This window comes from Rhagoletis pomonella, unplaced genomic scaffold (assembly GCF_013731165.1).
Source record: "Rhagoletis pomonella isolate Grant_MI unplaced genomic scaffold, Rhpom_1.0 Rhpom_scaffold_00001, whole genome shotgun sequence".
Lineage (NCBI taxonomy): Eukaryota > Metazoa > Arthropoda > Insecta > Diptera > Tephritidae > Rhagoletis > Rhagoletis pomonella.
The window spans coordinates 106971423-106982013 of NW_023458555.1; positions in this window are offsets into that span (position 1 = coordinate 106971423).

Genomic DNA, 10591 nt, shown 5'->3' on the forward strand with positions numbered 1-10591 from the left:
CTAAGCATCATCATCGCTGGACATCACCATCACTAGACGTGCCAGCATCACTCGCTCATCGTGGAAATCATCAAGCGCATATCACTGCACACCTGCTTTGCGTCCGCTACGTCGTCGTCACCACCACTCGCCGCGGCTAATATTCGTCGTCCGCATATATCTTGAAGTCGCTACTACATGTATACAAGGTTTGCCTTTGTCGTGCTCTTAACAACGTAAGTAAAAACCTACTTTGCATTAATTTTTTCTGCTCTACGATGTTGTTGGACGAGTTGAAACAGCAACGCGCTAGCTCCAAGAAAAATATTACGTGCATTAAAAATATCGTTGACGCTAGTTTGCGGCAAGGTGGAAAGATCCTTTCAGCTGCCGAATACAAATGTCGGTTGGGCATCCTTGAGTCATATTTTAAACAGATTCTCTCAATTCAAACTGACATCGAAAGAGTGGATGCTGAGGATGGAGGACGCGCTGACCTGGAGGATCTCTACATCACAACTAAACTGGTTATTCAATCGCAGCTGGCAGAAGATAACAACGTTTCGCTTTCGGATACAACCTGCGTAGTACAATCAACTTCAAAACTTCCACTGCTCAAGCTTCCAACCTTTGACGGCAAGTATTCGAATTACCAGAACTTTCTTACCTCTTTCAAACAAATAATTGATCGCGAGTTCAATTTAACAAATATTGAAAAAATCAATCATTTGCGAAATTGTCTCCAAGGCCAAGCTTTAGAAACTGTAGATGTGTTCCAGGCAGTGTTGCCAGAACTTTTTCAACTAAATTTTGCATGTTTTATTTAAATAAATCACGAGTAAAAAAACTATTTCTTGGAGAGATGTTACAAATTCGGTCCGGAAAAAATTTGGGAGTGGGCAAAAATTACGTTTTGTAATTTAGGCAGAATTGAATATGCGCTATCTGGGAAGACAATATCTACATATAATACCTATTCTATTTGTTGGCCCTATATAGTAAAACAAATTCTTATTTTCTAAGTTTGCGAATAAAACTTCACACTTAAAATTAAGACATTTATAACAAACATTTTATGAAGAAAATCCCTTCTTCGTTTAAAATAAAAATAAGCGAAATGGGCCCAATTTCATACAACCCTGAATGACATGAAAATTTTCTCCAAGATAAGGCTAGTAGCCATTTCTAACAGATTTTGAGTCGCTTAGTCAAAAATGGAAACATATGTATATACATATTTGAAATTTAAGAAAACAAGGCAAATAGCAAAATCGGCTAAAATCTGCTAATTTTTTGCTGCAAAATGGCTAACAAACCGGCTGCCGGCTAAATCGAAATTTTTCCGGCTGTTTGCTATCGCAACCGGCTAAATCTAGCCGGAAAACGGCTAAAATGGCAACACTGGTTCCAGGTGACAAACGAAAACTATCCAAAGGCTTTAGAGCGGTTTAAGGTACGGTATGACAACAAAATACTTATTTTTTTGGAAGGTATATCATCATTATTTGATTTGCCAGCGGTTACGAAACCAAACGGCATTCAGCTTAGAAGTCTAATTGATGAAGCTTCAGCTATTTATGGTTCGTTGACTTCGTTAAGTAGAGACAGGCAAATATCCCAAGCTATGCTGATTTATATGGTTTTACAGAAATCTGATGAACAGACCAACAAAAAATGGAAGGAATCGCTAGACTTTAAAACTCTGCCGTCATGGGAGCACTGCACAAAAGTTTGAAAGACACTGCCAATATCTGGAGTCTCTGGACAACACACACACTAGTAGATCATCCGCGCAAAGTACCAGCAAATCAACGTCCAAGTCAAGGGGTCAACCAAGAGGCCACACATTCTCCTGTTCTAGCATGTCGTGCGAATTTTGTTCCAGCACAGGCCATAAGGTTTCAAATTGCGAACGCTTTAAATCTATGAACGTCACCCAACGCTTTGACAATACAAAGAAAATGGGACTTTGTATCAATTGCCTTTCGAAGGGACATCAAGTAGCATATTGTCCATCAACACACAGGTGCACGGTTTGTGCACGACAACACCATAGTTTACTTCACCGCGGTTCTGCACCAGGCCAACAAGCAGCAACTCATTCATCTACTTCACAAGAGGCAGCCGTGCATACACACATGAATAGTTCGTCGTTGGATAATGTGATACTCGAAACAGCAAACATTTTTGCTCGTGACGCATCAGGTAGTTATAGGTTGGGTACTGCACTGCTGGATTCTTGCTCGCAAGTCAATTTCATAACAGAGGAGTTTTCTCAAAGATTGTTGTTGCCAAGAAACAAGCATAACATAGAAATCCAAAGCATCGGTGCGTCATCAACCAATATAAAGTAAAAAACCACAACTAACATAAAGTCGCAAGTCACTGGCTTTGAACTTCCATTAACGTTTTGCGTTACATCGAACATTGCTTATCAACCAGATCCTGAAATCGACATTTCAGCATAGAATATACTAAACAACATAGTACTTGCTGATGACGAGTTTTATGTACCAAAAAAAATCAACATGTTGCTGGGTACAGAAACATTCTTTAGTCTGCTGTCTGTCGGTCAAATCCAACTTGGACCTAACTTACCTATCTTGCAAAAAACCCTCTTAGGCTGGGTTGTTTCGGGACGTTACCAAACGAGCAACAATAACTTTACTAAACCATCTTGTTTATTTACAGCCAACGAATCTTTACACGCCGATTTGGAAATTATGTGGAAATTGGAAGAAGTTACGAGTAGACCAGAGGCTTGGACTCGTGAACAGCAGAGTTGCGATCACTTGTACAGTGAAACGGTGTCAAGGAAATCCGACGGCAGAATAGTTGTCAGACTACCTTTCAAGGATGCTCTGGTTTGTTTGGGCGACTCACACACTACGGCATTGAGACGACTCAATACACAAGAGCGTCGATTAGTAAAATCACCACAATTGAGGTCACAATACGTAGAATTTATGAACGAATACGAATGTTTGGGACACATGAGCATGGTAAAATATCCAAATCTGGGCCAACCGCATTATTATATCCCGCATCACTGTGTGTTAAAGCCATCAAGCACAACAACGAAGCTTCGAGTCGCATTTGATGCATCTTGTAAAACCACAACCCAAAAAATCATTAAACGCCATTCAGATGGTTGGCCCTACAATTCAATGCGAACTGTTTATTCTTCTTTTCCGTTTCCGGCTCTTTAGGTTTGCACTCACCGCTGACATTGTAAAGATGTATCGGCAAGTACTAATGCACGAAGACGATCGAAAGTTCCGTATATCCTGTGGAGGAAGTCCCCGACTGAAGACATTCGCGCGTACCAACTTAATACCGTAACGTATGGAGTGGCGTCTGCTCCATATTTGGCTATACGGAGTTTGTCGTATCTAGCTGAGCAGCATTCCGAACAATTTTCAGTTGGAGCAAAAATCGTGTGGTCAGCATCTTACGTGGACGACTTATTGTGCGGCGCTGATACTTTGGTCGAACTCTCGCGAATAAAACAGGAGGTAACACTAGCTTTAGGTAAAGAAGTGTTACTATCTAGAAGAAGTGTTACTATATACTAGTTACGTTTTTAGATTTTTCCTTAACACATTTTCTGATTAAAGAAATACCACTTATCTGCCATTTTCTGCGGGCAATCTTTTCACACTATATTAGCCAAATTCCTAAGCTTTCAATTGAACAAAGAATAATAACGCGATCTCTCCCGGGGATACAACTAATTCCATAAATTCTTTATTTCTTCTAGCTTTTAGGTAGCTTTTTAGCATATATTAGCATATATGATCCATTTTGTCCGAGAAGTGGACCAGGGACCGATCTGTTCGAAGAAATCGTATTTATGGTCCGATTTGTTTAAAATTCGGTACGTAGGTAGCTTTTTGCCTGGATAAGCTTATAGATTCCTGTTTTCCAATTTTCATGCAATTTCGAATATAAATAGCTTTAAGTAACGACCATATCAAGGGGCGAATTCGTCACTAGGCAAGATTTTTTTGCGCCAATCAGAAACAACGGATACTGTCAAAATATAATTATAATATATAATATGTCTCAACTAATATATATTTAGAAAGCCGTTTATTAGTTTTCGCAAGGCTCGAGAGCGGCTAAACCGATTTTTTTGAAACTGCCACCTGCCGCACGTGTCCCAAGGATGGTTTTAGGCTGAAAAAAATCTATATGTAAAGGGGGCGTGGCACTTCCCATACAAACCGAATTTCTCATGCTACATATCTCTGAAAGTGTGAGTTTTGTATGGATATGTACGAAATAAATCGCATACTCTTGGAGAAAAATTGGAACTATTGGAAAAGGGGGCGTGGCATCTTCCATACAAACCGAATTTTTCATACTGCCTATATTTGGAAGTGTTCATGGTAGAGTTCTGGAACTTGGTATGGAGATATACGAAATCAATCGCATACTCATGAAGAAAAAGGGCATCTGTTGGAAAGGGGGGGCGTGGCACCTCCAATATAAATCGAATTTTTATACTGCATAACTCTGAAAGTATTCATGGTACAGTACTGGAACTTCGTATGGAGATATGTATATAGTTGAAATCAAGCCCATACTCATGGAGAAAATTTGGGCTATTTGAAAAGGGGTGTGAGGCCTACAAACCTACCAACCTTTAGCTATCTTTGAATGAATTTTTTTTATTCTTCTGTAGGTGTGTTTGTGAGTGAAGTCCTCCTAAATGGTTGTACGGATTTTAACGAAACTTTTTGTGTATTTGAGTGGGTCTCTGGATGGTTTAGTTTCACAATTTAATCCGACAGTTGGCGCTGTAGTTGAGTTATTACTAAAAATCTTATTTATGATCCGATTTGGCTAATTTTTTTAAATATGTATGCAATACTATTGCAAAAACGTGCTGCCAAGTGGTGCTGAAGTCGAGCTATTACTAAAAATAGCCAAATGAGAAAAGGGGCCGTGAAGGTCAGATTAAATCGACCTGTTGCAACATTGAGTATATCGAACGCTCCTGCGTTGCAATTGGCCCAATGGATGTGATTTTCCAATATTATTATGCGTTCAAACTTTTAAGGTATTTCGTCTGAAACAAGTATATGTATAATGCATTTCTGTAGAACAATCATTCGCACCCATTTTGAAATTGCCACCTACTATACTGTAAAGCTTCTAGGACATTCACTATGGAACCGGGTCATTGTTGCCGCCAGGTAGTGAAGAGGAAAAAATTTATTTCGCTTTGCGAATAACCGTGCTATGAAATGCCGCACAACTGGAGAATTTCAAGAACGGAAATAACACTTTCCTTAGGTTATTTAAAGCGGCAAATGACCACCAAACCTTAATCTTAGCAGACAAATGTGGCAATGAAAATCGTAAACGTGAATTGTTGGTGAAAATGTTGGACCAAAAAGTTTCAATAAAATATATAAAAATTTTGGGCGGGACGAAGTTCGCCGGGTCTGCTAGTATTTTATGTTTACAAAATTAATTTAAAAAGATTTCAGTCTTGACTAAACTACCACACAAGCTGGTATTGGATTTTTGCAATTAAGTTTTTAAAATATTTAAGTGTTAATACTGTGAGTATTGTCTTGTATCGAGTTAGAATTGTTTGTTTACATATATTATTGTCATCAAACTATATGTATATGTGAATATGTTCTTGTTTGTGTTTTTTCTGCTTTTAATGTTCCTTTTATATTTTGTAATTTATGGCTGTAACAGACAGAAATCTTTTATAGTCTCTACGTTCCCTTCATTTCTCTGAACCTGCTTATTATTCACGTTGCCAGTTGATCAACTTAATGACATTGCATAACAGACGATTTTTTTTTATCAGTCTCCGTTTTATTCGATACACATAGTTACTGGATCTGTCGACTGTTCTTCAGTGCTGTGTAAAATTAATTTTAATGTGACTTGTAGAGTCTTGCGACATATAGACCCATTTCATATTGGCACCAGCAGAACTCTATTTGGCTTTAGTGCCCCGATTAATAGAACAATGCTCGAATAAGCTCTGTGTTTCTTTGGACCTTGATCTCTCAACTTCTAAAGAGGGCTTAAAATATTATTTAAAATCATATTTATGTACTTAATAATATTGCTCTTTAGTTTTCCTAGTTTTAATAATTTTATTAATGCCCTGTTTTTCATTTTGTAGTCCGATCGAATAATTCCAAAGGCTTGTTGATAAAATTCAATCATCATTTGACCAAAAGAAGTACTATACTGCACTGCTGCTTTCCTCGACATATCACAAGCCTTTGATCGCGTTTGGCACGATAGGCTACTTTATAAAATTAAAACTACCCTCCCTACCAGCTACTATATACTATTCATTCAGTCCTATCAGAAAGAGCGCTATTTCTTCGTTAAACAAGGCGTAGAACAGTCCGAACTACATGGCTTAGCTGGGGTGCCACAAGGCAGCGCACAGTGAGGTAATTGCAATCGATATTGGAGATTTATTCAAAAAATTCATTTCAAAGTACAAAGAAGTTTTTAAAAGCAAATGAAAGTAGATATAATTCTACGGCGCTATGTAATCACATATTTTCCCAAAAATTTACCGTTTTCTTGCAATATAAATCGGAAATTGCGCCTTCTAATTTTTACCTGCTTAATTGGAGGAGTTGTAACGCAAAACAATGTCTCTGAACAATCAGTTGTATGGGAGCTAGATTTTAGAGTGAACCGATTTCGATGATTTTATGAGATAGTGAAGGAAATATTAAAATACAAGCGTGTGCAAAATTTTAGTAAAATATCTTCAAAACTGAGGGAGTTTTTTTTTATAAAATAGTTAAAATTTAAGCAAAGTTTCAAGCACTGCTATCTCCAAAAGTGGAGACAATCGGGCAAAACTGGGGACGCCATTGAATTTAAAAGGCTCCAATTAAGTAAGAGCAACTATCAGAACCTTTGTCGAAAAAAATTTGAATTGATACCACGGTCGAAATATTCTGACTACAAGAAGGAGCATAATTAAAAGTACTAAATCGGAGTTTTTACACACTTCTAGAGAACATTTTTTTTGAAGCATTTTACAGGTATATGTAATGTGACCAACCGTACTTCTTTCGGAAGTACAGTACTTCTTTTTTCGCTCCTCGTACTTCGAAGTACAGTAAAATGTACTGCTTTGCCATATTTTGTACTTCTGTACTTCTCCGATATTCTAGACGATCGTCACATGACGGGCGATATATTCGTTCAAACCATTAAAGCCGCCGGGCACCGATGGCATCTTACCTGCGCAGCTGCAAAGGGCTCTGTAGGTGGCAATTGGTTGGACCTTATTTATGCGAACTGAATACCGCCCTGCACACATTGTAAAATAGGAATTAGCTGAGCATTGAGAACCACACCTACACTGGCGCTTAACTTACATATGTTGAACACGGCGCCTGCGGATATTGCAGACAGAATTGTCGCAGCACGAACTGCTATTTGGCTAATGGAAACCGGGTCCTCTGCTGCAGCACATGTTTTTATAGGGCACTTTTAAACACGTTACCTCTCAAGGGCTAGTGATTGGGGTTCTGACAGGCCATTGTGCGATTGGTATTCATGTGGTGAGACCCAACCTAAGCTGTACTTCTTTGAGCTATGAAATAGTTGGTCACATTAGGTATATGCAACAGATTTCCATAAGGTGCCCACCTTTAACGAGTATTCTCGTAGGTAATACTTATCTAGATAATCTTATAATGCAAAACATTTGCTGTATACAAAATTTCATTTACATCGTTAGAGCCGTTTCCGAGAAACCTATATTATATTGGACCTACATATATTTGAGTGGTCCAAAATTTTTTTTTTTTTTGGAAATTCATAAACACTATCTCAAATTATTGTTATTTGTGATAAAAAAAGAGAAACGTGTCTCTTTATTTTGCAAAAAAAAAAAATTCTTAGAGGTCGCGCAGGTCGGTTTTTTTAACGCTGATGTTCTCAATTTTTTTATTTTCTTGTCATATTAAAATGCAGCTAAATATGTGTTTTTTACATATAATTACTCTGGTATTATTGGGGAACATTCCCTTAATTACATACCGGTGTTGGGCAGTTATAATGGGCCTAGTGCAAGAAAAAATGCTCTCGAAAAGATACTAGTAAAATTAAAACGTTGATACTGAACGATTTACGCGTTGTCATGGGTTGGAACTTGTTACCAGGGAGTTTCTGGGGTTGGTAATTATAAACGTGAAGTAAGTTTTTCAAAATTCAAAATGGCAGATCAAAAATAGCGATCCATTTCTTTGAAAAATGGTTGGATTTGTTCGAAAACCGGCACTCGAGAGTTGTTGGGGTCGCCGATTACGAATCTGAAGTCAATTTTTTTTAATTCAAAATGGCGGATCCAATATGGCGATCAAATTAAAAAAAAATATTAAAATTAAAACGTTGATACTAAACGTTTTAAACATTGTCAAGGGTTGAAATTCGTTTCCAGTGGGTTTCTGGGGTTGCTGATTACGAATCTGGTGTCAGATTCTCAAAATTCAAAATGATTCCTAATTATCAATGCCATAAACGCCTGGTAACAAGTTCCAACCCATGACAGCGCGGATCTACAAATTTTTTGGACAGGTGCCAACCCTATAGGAATTTAAAGTACTAAAGGTAATAGGGGCGTATTCAAAGTATAGGGTAGGTAAAGGGTGTATTCAAAGTATACGCTACTTTCGTAGCTATTCGGATTCAGTGATAGCAATTTCGTAGATTTCACGAAAACTCGGACTACGATGGATTCTGTGATAGCCCTGAATATTCCTATCGATACAAATTATACTTAAAAAATCTCAAACAAATCCGTTCAGTAGTTTTTGAGTTTAGCGTGGTCAAAATATCTCGACTTTCCTTTATACTATGTATAGAAGATAGTAATTTTTAAAAAGGAGGCAACCCTATTCAAAAAATTAAAGCTTTTGTACATGCGAAGGCCATGCACTTTCATTTGGTATCTCATTTTGTAATCCAACGAACGGCGAAAATCTTTTAACTTTTTAGTAGGTGGCAACCCTACTCAGAAAAATAATACATGATATTGTAGAGGCTAAGTCATCTCGTTTGACAGTGATGGTGCAGAAGTGATGCCTACGCTTATTATGATTAAATATAATAATTTTATTAACAGGTGGCAACCCTATTAAAAAACATCAGTGCTTTTCTAGAGGCCAATCCTTTTCATTTGACACCTCATCTTTTGTAGTACAACGAACGGTGCGGATCTTATAGTTTTTTAGACAGGTGGCAACCCGCATTAATTTTAACATTCGCATTCGCTCTCGCATTCGCAGTAATCAATCGCTTTTGTGAATGCGATGAAACGTATATATGGCAAACAAAATGACAAATTGTAGCCAATATTTAGGCCTGTGGTCGTGGGAGTATTTGTGTAACAAAATTGGTCAAATGTCATATTTAGCAGCTTTGATAAAAATGTCTTTAAACATATTCTGGGTATTCACGGAAATGCGTAAATGCCTCGTAACTGCGTAAACCCCGTAAATAAAGCGATTTTCCATACAAAACGAAGTATGTTTACGAAGTTGGCATGGTTACGAGGCATTGACACGTTTAGATGAATTGCCCCATAATTTATTAAGCGATATAACCAGCTATCAATGGGCAGTAATACAAGTTCGCACTTCTATTTGACATTTGACGTACGTCAAAGAAAACATAGTCCTTTTAATACAATTTTTTTTCTGTGCTTTCAATACCTACATTTGTTTCTTTCTTTTTATGATTTTTTTGGACCAATCTTAAAAAAAAACTACTAGACTCAAAAGAAGAAAGTGTGCACTGTAATTCTTTACCAAATTTTGGGAAATTTATTTTTAGGAAACATTTTAAAAACAGTAATTTTGTTTACTTGTCGAGCAATATTTTTTCATAGGGATATACATTGGATCCTTGGCTAAAAACTTCTGTGGTAAAACTGTCCCTCCTTTGCTATTTAAAGTTAAAGAGTAAGCTAGGGATTTCCAGCATAGATGCTCAACGTCTGGCTATAAAGAGAATCGATGCTCAAATAATTAAAAAGCTATAGGTCTGAACTTTAATTACGTAACTATCTGAGATTCAAATGCTTATAAAAAACGGGGGGCTTTTTAAAAAAATAAAAATATTCTGATCCGATTCGGCTGGCAGCCACGACTTTTAAAACAGAATTTTGTTCAAACATAGTAATTTATTTTCCATATCCACCTATTTACATAGCTTGCTATAAGCACAAATTTTTCAAACCAGCCGCAGAAGAAAGTACTAAAAATGAATTACAAAAACTAAAATCGAAAAACGCTGATAAAGTTAGAATAAGAATGAATAATTCTTTTTAAAAAGCTTTTTTTATTTACTTTTCATATTTTATTACAAGTTTATAATAAATACAAGGATATATTGTAATTTTTGTTGCCACGAAAAACTCAAAATTAAATAAATATATGGGGCATTTCACCTCAAGTGACCCAACTTTTGAAATCTATGTCTTCCGATCGGGATGAAATTTGCACCAAGGTTAGTCCTAAAAAATAGTAGTTATGACACAAAATTTCAATGATATCGGTCAAACACACTCCGAGTTGGAGGGTCTAGAATTTTGACATTT